At 39.7% G+C, this 12604-nt stretch overlaps 1 long non-coding RNA gene across 1 annotated transcript; it reads left to right on the top strand.

Moving 5' to 3' along the window:
- Window positions 1-74: 74 nt before the first annotated feature.
- LOC137775330 (uncharacterized) lies at window positions 75-12062 on the top strand. Its single transcript, XR_011076007.1, has 4 exons — window positions 75-177; window positions 2066-2167; window positions 3593-3704; window positions 11834-12062. It is a non-coding gene; the product is annotated as an uncharacterized lncRNA (long non-coding RNA).
- Window positions 12063-12604: the final 542 nt, after the last annotated feature.

The raw sequence follows: 12604 nt of genomic DNA on the forward strand, positions 1-12604 counted from the left end.
TTTCCCACAAGTCCCCGCGTGCCCTCGCCCCGCCCCCTGGAGCCGGGACGGAGCGTGCGCAGAAGGTCAGATACGCTGTGCCCTCTTCGGGGTAGAACCAGCCTAGAGCGTTGACAGGTGTGTTAAAGCAAAATCTGCTGCTTTGCCTGCTTCCGGTATGACCAAACTTCACACTAGGTAATCCAAAAACTGCAGGATCATCCAGACTTGTTCTGATTCCCCAAATAATAACGCCTTGAATAGTTCCTTGGATTCCCCTCAATTTTAATATTTGCCTTGCTGCGTGTAATGGTATTTTACAACCTTTGTATGATAATCATGTGAAAAAGTTACTGTTTGTCTACCATAAACAGGCTATGTAAACTAGTAACTCTAGCAATTTTTGTAGTAGTTTTTTTTTCTTTAAGTTCTTGTATTCGGCAAACCAGTTTTTCAGTCTGCCTACCTTGCACCTTTGCAAGTAAACTCTTTCCTTTTGTAAATGTATCTGTCTCTGAGTCTTTCTTGGATGTGTGTCAGTATTAAGGTCTGTCTTTAGAATTCCCTGGCCACAAAGGAAAAAGAATATGAAGCTTTTAATATTTTGTGCTTCTGCTTCCTGTATGAGTGAACTTTCTCTCATTTTTCATAGCAACTCTAAAACTGTAAAACAAAAGTAATTTTAAAAGCCCACAAAACCAAACAGAAACAAACAAACCTTTCCATTTGAAATAGCTCTATGATCTTAAACATTAGACCAAAAATTCAGATTAGTGGCTCTCAAGCTTGGCTGAACTTTGGAATCACCTTGGGAGTGTGGGGAAAAAATACTGATTTCTAGGACCTCTCCCCAGACATTGTGATTTAATCAGCACAGCCTGGGCATCCTGATTTTTTAAAAAGCACAAGATATAGCCGTGCAGTTGAGGCTGGGACCCACTAATCCAGGTAAGGATCAGTGAAAAACCACCCTGGGGACCTTCCTTACAAAGTCATCAGCACATCTTTCCCACTGTGTAATTATTTGGTATCTTTGTATTTTAAACTCATAGTAGTCAAATCATTAACTGTCACCAAAATATTTACTAAGGGAATGATTCTTTTGCTTTTTGTGTTGGCGGACAGAATTTTAAGGGGTTTTTTGTGTGTGTTTTAAAATTAATCTAATAATAAATAATTTTAAAACATATTGATTTATAGATGTTCTTAACTAAAGCAACTCTGTTAGGGTTTTTATGGGTTTTGTTTTGGGTTTTTTTTTTGGCCACACCACAGGGCCTGCTGGATCTTAGTTCCCCGACTGGGGGTGGAACCTGTGCCCCCTGCAGTGGAAGTGCAGGGTCTTAACCACTGGACCACCAGGGAAGTCCCAAAGCAACTCTGTCTTTAAAAATTAATTCTGGCAGAGTCAACTGAGATGAGAGAGAAGGGGGCCAGCTGGCTGCTCTAGTAAAACCTCATAGACCCTCTCACATCTTCTCTCTCTCTCTCTCTCTCTCTCTCTCTCTCTCTCTCTCTTCACATAATAATCAGTTGTTGCTTGGTGAGTACAAAATCAAAGCGAGAGGAGTTAGTCAGATGGTCTTGATGGCCACCATCACCTAATCCTGAAGCTCCCACTGTCCTACAAAAAACTATGCCTGTAATGGCAGCCTTCCCTCTGCAAGGGAGGTTGAGGGTTTTTTACTATTGGCAGTCATGTGCTCATCTAAAAACAAGAATTCAATAAATAAGGAAGGAGAGGAAGGGAGCGGATACTGAGAGGCAACCAGTAACCTCTATCTTAAAGGCCTTAATAAGTATTTGTCAAAAGAATAGTGAATGAATGAGTCGATACTGCTAGAAATCCAGGCTCATTATAACCTGAGGAAAAAGGTTGAATTCTGAAATGCTGATTCTTCCACTTACTGAAAATGTAATCTGAATGTAATCTGTACACTGAGGCTTAATGTAAATTAAAATTAAAATGGAGAAGATAAAAATACCTACTGGAGTAAGAAAATGTATGTAGATGGCCTACTTAGCACAGCTTGGGACATGGTAGGAGCTCAACAAATGTTATTTCCTGTCTCTCCCTCCTGTAAAGCTAAGGTCCAGACCCGGGGATTTAATAACTCTCTCCTACATCTCTCCCTGTCTCCCACTTGACTGTCTGGAAGACCTCTGAAGACGTCTCTAAGGAGCACAGGTACTGGGCACCAGGAGATAAAGGTTAAGGTTGATAGCAGGGAAGGTAAACTGCCTCTCCTAATGCAAAATGAAATCTGTATAATAAGGAAGACAAGTAAGAATTATTATAAGAAATAAGCATGTTATTTTACATTCCTTATCTCACAACAATGGTAATATTATCCCCATTTTACTGATGAGGACGCTGACCTGAATAATTAAGAAATTTGCCCATACAGCCAGCAAATGACAGAGCCTGGTGAGGTACCTGGGCAGTCTGACTTCAGAGCTGGCACCTGTGACGGCCTGTTCTACTACCCCCTGTCTTGCTCATTTGACTGTGACCTCCCTTGAGGAAGGGTAAGAGTAGGCCCTGTTTCTTAAATCTGCACTCTGTAACTTACCTGAGGCACTCCTCGATACCTGGCATTTTCCTAGCATCTGTGGCCTAAATAATCTGTTTACAGGTGAGAAGTCTCCTTGTATCTCTCTGGCACTCCTCCTCCCTCAGTTTGGTCAACCTCTGCAACCACAGAAGCTGCATCCAGAGGCGTCCTTATGTTCCCTGTGTACGTGGTCAAGGGGGCCGGTCATCAAGGCTAGGGACCACCAGTCTCCATGTATCCCCTCAGAGTCTATGTGCAAGGCTCCTTCCATTCTTTTTTTTTTTTAAAGACTTTATTTTTTGAGAGCAGTTTGGGTTTACAATAAAATTAAGATAAGGGTACAGAGATTTCCCATACACCCCCTACCCCAAGATATACATAGCCTTCCCCCTTTATCAACATCACTTGCCAGAATGGTACATTTTTTACCAAGTATGAACCTACATTGACACATCATAGTCACCCAGAATCCATAATTTAACTAAGGGTTCACTCTTGGTGTTGTACAGTGGGTTTGGACAAATGACTGATGGCTATATATCTATCATTATGATACCCTACAGAGTATTTCCACTGCCCTAAAAATCCTCTGTGCTCTGCATATTCATCTCTCCCCCTCCACGCTCACCCCCAGCAGCCACTGATTATTTTTACTGTCTCCATAGATTTGCCCTTTCCACAATGTCAAATAGTTGAAATTATACGGTATGGAGTCTTCTCAGTTTGGCTTTTTTGACTTAGTAATATGAGCTTCAGATTCCTCCATGTCTTTACATGGCTTGATAGCCCATTTCTTTTTAGCTCTGAATTATATTCCATTGTTGGATGTACCACAGTTTATCCATGCACCTGCCGAAGGACGCCTTGGTTGCTTCCAAGTTTGAGCCATTATGAATGAAACTGCTAAAAACATCCATTTGCAGAGTTTTGTGTGGACGGAAGTTTTCAGTTCCTTTGGGAGTGTAATTAGGAAGGAGTGTAATTAGGAAGGAGTGCAATTGCTGGATCATATGGTAAGAATACGCTTAGTTTTGTTACAAAATCAAACTGTCTTCCAGAGTGGCGGTACCGGTTTGCATTTCCACCATCGATGTCTGAGAGATTCTGTTGCTCCATATCCTCACCAGCATTTGCTGTTGTCAGTGTTGCAGATTTTGGCCATTCTAACAGGTGTGTAATGGTGTCTTGTTTCGATTTGCACTTCGCTGATGACATATGTGGTGAAGCATCTTTTCATATGCTTATTTGCCATCGGTATATCTTCTTTGGTCTATTGATGGTTGATGTCTGTTAAGGTCCCATTCTTTAATTGGTTGTTTACTTTTTGTAGTTTCAAGCATCCTTTTTGTATTTTGGAGAACAGTCTTTATCAAATATTTTTGCAAATATTTTCTCCCCATTTGTGGCTTGCCTGCTAATTCCCTTGATACTGTCTTTCCCAGAGCAGAATTTTATTTTTCATTGAAGTATAGTTGATTTACAATGTTTCAGGTGTCCAGCAAAGTGATTCAGTTATATATATAATTGGGAGCAGTACTCGTTGGAATTAATCGTTTGGTTTTTCTGGAAGGAGCTCATAATAGAGGACTCCCTTCCAATCCCACCATATACACAACATCACCTTCTTTGGATGAAGATTGGCCTTTGGCGTGGTTGGTGGTGGTTCATTTCACTTGCCCCACGATCTCTTCCGTTACACGTTATTGTACAGTATCCGCTTTTCATCTCCCATCACAATTTGTTTTAAAAATGGAACGTTTTTGTTATGTTTAAGTTGAGAATCGCATGCGGAAATATGGTCAAGAAGGTTTTTTTCGCTTAACTTACGTGGAACCCAAACATCAAAGCTATGAATATAACCAAGCTGGTGCAAATGATTTTCAACGCTTGATTTGGGTATTTTGAGTATGTCGACTATCTCCCATGTGGTATAGCCACGTTGATTGTTCTCAATTAATGTCTCAATTTGATCGCTATCAACATCAACTGGTCTACCCGACGGTGGGGCACCATACAGAGAGAAATCTCCAGCATGAAACTTTGCAAACCACTTTCAACACGTTCAGTCAGTCACAGCACCTTCTCCATACACTGCACAAATCTTTTTTTGCATTTCAGTTGCATTTTTACCTTTCTTGAAATAATAAAGCATAATATGCTGAAAATGTTGCTTTTTTTCTTCCAACTTCAGTATTAAAATGGCTACACAAAAATTCACCAATTTTGATAAGTTTTTTTTTTTAATGCATGCTGATATGCTGTCACAATACAATCTAACAAAATTGTTTCAAATGAAGTTAAAGACAAGCACTACTAGAGCCATCGTACAGAAAAAAACCAAACGGACTCTTTGGCCAACCCAGTATTTCCCTGTGCTATACAATAGGTTCTTCTTTATCTGTTTTATATATAGTAGTGTGTATCTGTTAAACCCAAACTCCTAATTTATCCCTCCCCACTTTTCGCCGTTTGGTAACCATAAGTTGTTTTCTATGTCTGTGAGTCTATTTCTGTTTTGTAAGTACGTTCATTTGTATCATTTTTTTAGATTTCACATTTAAGTGATATCATATGATATTTGTCTTTTTCTGTCTGACTTACTTCACTTAGTATGATAATCTCTAGGTCCATCCATGTTGCAAATGACATTATTTCGTTCCTTTTTATGGCTAAGTGATATTCCATTGTGTGTGTGTGTGTGTGTGTGTGTGTGTGTGTGTGTGTGTATCACATCTTCTTTACCCATTCATCTGTTGATGGACATTTAGGTTGCTTCCATGGCTTGGCTATTACAAATAGTGCTGCTGTGAACATTGGGGTGCATCTTTTCAAATTAGAGTTTTCGTCTTTTCCGGATATATGCCCAGGAGTAGGATTGCTGGATCATATGGTAACTCTGTTTTTAGTTATTTAAGGAACCTCTGTACCGTTTTCCATAGTGGCTACACCAATTTGCATTCCCACCAACAGTGTAGGAGGGTTCTCTACTGTCTGTTTAGGTCTTCTGCACATTTTCTGATTCTGTTGTTTGTTTGTTTGTTTTATATTGAGCTGTATACGCTGTTTGTATATTTTGGAAATTAATCCCTCGTTGGTTGCATCATTTGCAAGTATTTTCTCCCATTCTGTGTGTTGTCTTTTTGTTTTGTTTATGGTTTCCTTTGCTGTGCAAGAGCTTTTAAGTTTAATCAGGTCCCATTTGTTTATTTTTGCTTTTGTTTCCATTACTCTAGGAGATGGATCCAAAAACTATTCCTGCAATTTATGTCAAAGAGTGTTCTGCCTATGTTTTCCTCTAGGAGTTTTATAGTATCCGGTCTTACATTTAGGTCTTTAATCCATTTTGAGTTTATTTTTGTATATGCTGTTAGAGAATGTTCTAATTTCATTCTTTTACACATAGCTGTCCAGTTTTCCCAGCACCACTTATTGAAGAGACTGTCCTTTCTCCATTGTATATTCTTGCCTCCTTTGTCATAGATTAATTGACCATAAATGCATGCATTTATTTCTGGGCTTTCTATCCTTTGCCATTGATCTATGTGTCTGTTTTTGTACCAGTGCCATACTGGGATTTTTTGTGTGTATTTTTTTTTTTTTTGGCTGCACCACACAGCATGCAGGATCTTAGTTTCCTGACCAGGGATCAAACCCATGCCCCGTGCAATGGAAGCATGGAGTCTTAACCTCTGGACTGCCAGGGAAGTCCTGAGTACCATACTGTTTTGATTACTATACCTTGTAGTATAGTATGAAGTCAGGAAGCGTGTTTCCTCTAGCTCGATTCTTTTTTCTCCAGATTGTTTTGGCTATTTGGGATCTTTTGTGTTTCCATACAAATTTTAAAATTTTTTGTTCCAGTTCTGTGAAAATTGCCATTGGTAATTTGATAGGTATTTCATTGTATCTGTAGATTGCCTTGGGTAGTATGGCCATTTTAACAGTAGTGATTCTTCCAATCCAAGAACACGGCATATCTTTCCATCTGTTTGTGTCATCTTCAGTGTCTTTCATCAGCGTCCTATAGTTTTCAGCGTACAAGTCTTTTGCCTCCTTAGGTTGGTTTATTCCTAGGTATTTTATTCTTTTTGATGTGATGGTAAATGGGATTGTTTCCTTAATTTCTCTTTCTGATAGTTGTGTTAGTGTATAGAAATGCAAGAGATTTCTGTGTTATAATTTTATAACCTGCAACTTTACCGAATTCATTGATGAGCTCTAGTAGTTTTCTGGTGGCATCTTTAGGATTTTCTAAATACAGTATCATGTCATCTGCAGACAGTGACAGTTTTACTTCTTCCCTCCCAATTTGGATTCCTTTTATTTCTTTTTCTTCTCTGATTGCTGTGGCTAGGACTTCCAAAACTACGTTAAATAAAAATGGCGAGAGTGGGCATCCTTGACTTGTTCCTGATCTTAGAGGGAATGCTTTTAGTTTTTCACCACTGAGTATGATGTTAGCTGTGGGTTTGCCATAGATGGCCTTTATTACGTTGAGGTACGTTCCCTCTATGCCCACTTTCTGGAGAGTTTTGATCATAAATGGATATTGAATTTTATCAAAAGCTTTCTCTGCATCTACTGAGATGATCATATGGTTTTTATTCTAGCAGAAGTTTTTAGTGTTAATGAAGTATAGGTTATCAATTTTTTCTTTCACAGATTTTGCCTTTGATGTTGTACCTAAAAAAGCATTACCAGGGACTTCCCTGGTGGCACAGTGCTTAAGAATCCACCTGCCAATGCAGGGGACACAGGTTTGATCCCTGGTCTGGGAAGATCCCACAGGTCACGGAGCAGCTAAGCCTGTGTGCCACAACTGCAGAGCCGGCACTCTAGAGCCTGTGAGCCACAACTACTGAGCCCACGCGCCACAACTGCAGAAGCCCTTGTGCTCTAGAGCCCACATGCCGAAACTACTAAGCCCGTGTGCTGCAAGTGCTGAAGCCTGCATGCCTAAAGCCCGTGCTCCATAACAAGAGAAGCCACCACAGTGAGAAGCCCGTGCACCGCAACAAAGAGTAGCCCCCGCTCGCCGCAGCTAGAGAAAGCCCACGCGCAGCAACGAAGACCCAACGCAGCCAAAAAATAAATAAATATTTTTAAAAATAAAAAATATATAAAAAGGCATTACCAGACCCCAAGTCATGTAGGTTTTTTTCTTATGTTATCTTCTAGGAGTTTTATAGTTTTGTGTTTTCCATTTAGGTCTATGATCCATTTTAAGTTAATTTTAGTGAAGGATATAAGGTCTGTGTTTAGATTTTTTTGCATGTGAATGTCCAGTTGGTCTAACATCATTGACAGGTTGAAAGGATTGAAAAATTGAAAAGATTACCTTAACTCCATTGTACTGCCTTGGCTCCTTTGTCAAAGATTGTTGACTATATTTAGGGGTGTCTATTTCTGGGCTCTCTATTCTATTCCATTGTTCTACTTGTCTGTTCTTTCACCAACACCACACTGTCTTGATTACATAGCTTTATAGTAAGTCTTAAAGTTGGGTAATATAGTCCTCCTTTATTCTTCTTCCATATTTTATTGGCTCTTCTAGGTCTTTTGCCATGCCATATACACTTTAGAATTAGCGTGTTGATATCCACAAAATAACTTGCTGGAATTTTGATTGGGATTTCACTGAATATGTAGATCAAGTTGGGAAGAACTGACACCTTCAGTATTGAGTCTTCCAATCCATGAACATGAAATATCTTTCGATTTATTTCATTATTCTTAGACTTTGTTCATCAGGGTTTTGTAGTTCTCCTCATATAGATCTTGTGTATATTTTTTTTAGATTTATACATAAGTATTTCATTTTTGAGGGGCTAATATAAATGGTATTATGTTTTTAATGTCAAATTCCACTTGTTCATTGTGGTATATAGAAAAGCAATTGACTTCAGTATATTAACCTTGTATCTTGCAATCTTACTATAATTGCTTGTTAGTTCCAGGAGTTTTTTCATTGATTCTTTCAGATTTTCTACATGGATGATCATGTTATTTGTGAATAAAGACAGTTTTATGTCTTCCTTCCCAATCTGTATATCTTTTATTTCCTTTTCTTGTGTTACGGTATTAGCAAGGACTTGGGGTACAATGTTGAAAAAGAATTGTGAAAGGGATCATCTTTGCGTTGTACCTGATCTTAGCAGGAACCTTTGAGTTTCTCACTATTAAGTGTGATGTTAGCTCTAGGTTATTTTGTAGATAGTCTTTATCAAGTTGAGAAATTTCCCATCTATTCCTAATTTACTGAGAGTTTTTATCATGCATGGGTGTTGAATTTTGTCATAGGCTTTTTCTACATCTACTGATGTGATCATGGGATTTTTCTTTTTTAGACTGTTGATGTACTGGATTACATTAATTGATTTTTGAATGTTTAACCAGCCTTGCAGACCTAGAATCAGTCCCACTTGGTCGGTGGTGTATAATTCTTTTTATATTGTTTTGGATTCAGTTTGCTAATTGTGGTCTGAAAGCAGACATTGTATGGTTTCTATTCTTTTAAATTTGTTAAGGTGTGTTTTATGGCCCAGAATGTGGTCTGTCTTGGTGGATGATCTGTATGAACTTGAGAAAAATGTGTATGCTGTGTTGTTGGATGAAGTAATCTATAGATGTCAATTATATTCAGTTGATCAATGGTGTCGAGTTCAACTGTGTCCTTACTGATTTTTTACTGCCGGATCTGTCCACTTTTGAGAGAAGGATATTGAAATATCCAACTATGATAATAGATTCATCTATTTCTCCTTTCAGTTTTATCAGTTTTTGCCTCATGTAGTTGATGCTCTGTTGTTAGGTGTATACAGTTTAGAATTGTTATGTCTTCTTGGAGAACTGACTCCTTTATCATTACGCAATGCCCTTCTTTATCTGTGGTAACTTTGCTTGCTCTGCAGTCGGCTGTGTCAGAAATTCACATAGCTACTCCTGCTTTCTTTTGATTAGTATTAGCATGGTATATTTTTCTCTATCCATTTCCTTTTAATCTGTACATGTCTTTATATTTAAAGTGGGTTTCTTGTAGACAATGTGTAGTTGGGTCTTGTTTTTTGATTCACCCTGACAATGTCTGTGTGTTTTTTTTTTTTTTTTGGCTGCGTTGGGTCTTCATTGCTGCACGTGGGCTTTCTCTAGTTGCGGTGAACAGGGGCTACTCTTTGTTGCCGTGCGTGGGCTGCTCATTGCGGTGGCTTCTCCTGTTGCAGAGCACAGGCTCTAGGCACGTGGGCTTCAGTAGTTGTGGCACGCGGGCTCAGTAATTGTGGCTCACGAGCTCTAGAGCACAGGCTCAGTAGTTGTGGCGCACGGGCTTAGTTGCTCCGCAGCATGTGGATCTTCCCAGACCAGGGCTCAAACCAATGTCTCCTGCATTGGCAGGCGGATTCTTAACCACTGCACCACCAGGGAAGTCCCTCTGTCTTTTAATTAGTACATGTAGAACATTGACATTCAAGGGGATTACTGATATAGTTGGGTTAACATCTACCATATTCGTTACTGTTTTCTATTTGTTGCCCTTGTTCTTCTTTGTTCCTTATTTTGTCTTCTACTCTTTTTCTGCCTTTTGTGCTTTTAATTGAGTATTTTATATGATTTCATTTTCTCTCCTTTCTTAGCATATCTGTTATACATCTTTTTTGTTTGTTTTGTTTATAAATTTATTTATTTATTTATTTTTGGCTGTGTTGGGTCTTTGGTACTGTGCGCAGGCTTTCTCTAGTTGCGGCGAGCAGGGGCTACTCTTTGTTGTGGTGCACAGGCTTCTCATTGCGGTGGCTTCTCTTGTTGCGGAGCACAGGCTCTAGGTGCGCAGGCTTCAGTAGCTGTGGCACGTGAGCTCAGTAGTTGTGGCTTGTGGGCTCTAGAGCACAGGCTCAGTAGTTGTGGCTCACAGGCTTAGTTGCTCTGCAGCATGTGGGATCTTCCCGGGCCAGGGCTTGAACCCGTGTCCCTTGCATTGGCAGGCGGATTCTTAACCACTGCGCCACCAGGGAAGCCCGATCAGTTATACATCTTTTTAACTTTTTTTTTTAGTGGTTGCCATAGAGTTTGCGATATACATTTGCAACTAATCCACGTCCACTTTCAAATAACACTGTGCCACTTCATGGATAGTGTGAGTACTTTATAATAACAAAATAATCCTAATTCCTTCCTCTTTTCCCTTGTACCTGTCATTCATTTAATATATATATATGTGTGTGTGTATGTGTGTGTGTGTGTATATATATATATATATATATATACACATACACACACACACATAAGTATATCTAATCAAATGCACTGTTACTATTATTATCTTGAACAAACTGTTATCTGTTAGATTTAGAATCAGAAAAATAAAAGTTTTATTTTATCTTCACTTATTCCTTCTTTGACACTCTTCCTTTCTTTACATAGATCCGAGTTTCTGACCTATATTATTTTCCTTCTCTCTAAAGAACTTCTATTAACATTTCTTGCAAGGCAAGTATACTGACAACAAATTTCCTCAGTTTTTATTTATTTGAGAAAGTCTTTATTTCTCCTTCACTTCTTTTGAAGGATATTTTGCAGGGTACAGAATTCTAGGCTGGTGGCATTTTTCTCTCAACGCATTAGATGTTTCATAGCACTCTCTTCTTGCTTGCATGGTTTCTGAGAAGTCAGATGTAATTCTTATCTGTGTTGCTCTATAGATACAGTGTTTTTTTCCTCTGACTTCTTTCGGCATTTTCATCTTTGATATTCTGTAATGTGAAAGTGATAAGCCAACGTATAGTTTTTTGGTTGGATTTATTCTGCTTGGTGTTCTCTGAGCTTCCTGGATATGTGGTTTGACATCTGACATTAATCTGGGGAAATTCTCAGTCATTATTGCTTCAAATATCTCTTCTGGGGACTTCCCTGGTGGTGCAGTGGTTAAGAATCTGCCTGCCAGGGACTTCCCTGGTGGCACAGTGGTTAAGAATCCGACTGCCAATGCAGGGACACGGGTTCAAGCCCTGGTCCAGGAAGATCCCACATGCCACGGAGCAACTAAGCCCATGCGTCACAACTACTGAGCCTGCACTCTAGGGCCCGCATGCCACAACTACTGAGCCCATGTGCCACAGCTACTGAAGCCCACGCACCTAGAGCCTGTGCTCTGCAACAAGTGAAGCCACCACAATGAGAAGCCTGCGTACCGCAACAAAGAGTGGCCCCCACTCGCCACAACTAGAGAAAGCTCGTGCCCAGCAGTGAAAACCCAATGCAGCCAAAATTAATTAATTAATTAATTAATTAATTTTTAAAAAAAGGAATCCGCCTGCCAATGTAGGGGACACAGGTTCAAGCCCTGGTCTGGGAAGATCCCACATGCCGCGGAGCAAGTAAGCCTGTGCGCCACGACTACTGAAGCCCGCATGCCTAGAGCCCATGCTCCGCAACAAGAGAGGCCACTGCAACGAGAAGCCCGCGCACCGTGACAGAGAGTAGCCCCCGCTTAACGCAGCTAGAGAAGTCCTGCGCGCAGCAACGAAGACCCAATGCAGCCATAAATAAATAAATAAATAAATAAATAAATAAATAAATAAATATCCTTCTTAAAAAAAAAATGTTTTTCTTAAGTATATCTCTTCTGTTCCTTTTGCCCCTTCTTCTCCTGGTATTCCCATTATGTATATGTTACACCTTTTGTTGTTGTCCCTCAGTACTTGGAATGTTCTGTTTTTCTTAGTCTTTGTTCTCTTTGCCTTTTGGTTTTTCAGGATTCTATCGAACTATCCTCAAGTACAGAGATTCTTTCCTCAGCAGTCCAGTGTACTAATAAGCCCATCAAAGGTATTCTTCATTTCTATTACAGTGTTTTTTATCTCTAACATTTCTTTCTGATTGTTGTATGATCAGGCCACCCAAGATGACTGTTCTCTTGCTCTCTGTACATCCCTGTTCAACCAGTCCCTGCCTTGCCTACACGCTACTCACGTAACTGACCTTCCCTCTTAATCATAGAGCCTAATCGGTAAATGTCTGCTACTTGCCCCAGGTCCCAGCTAGTGATTGTTCTAACCTTTAGATCACAATGTCTC

Source organism: Eschrichtius robustus, chromosome 13 (assembly GCF_028021215.1).
Source record: "Eschrichtius robustus isolate mEscRob2 chromosome 13, mEscRob2.pri, whole genome shotgun sequence".
Classification (NCBI taxonomy): Eukaryota; Metazoa; Chordata; class Mammalia; order Artiodactyla; family Eschrichtiidae; genus Eschrichtius; species Eschrichtius robustus.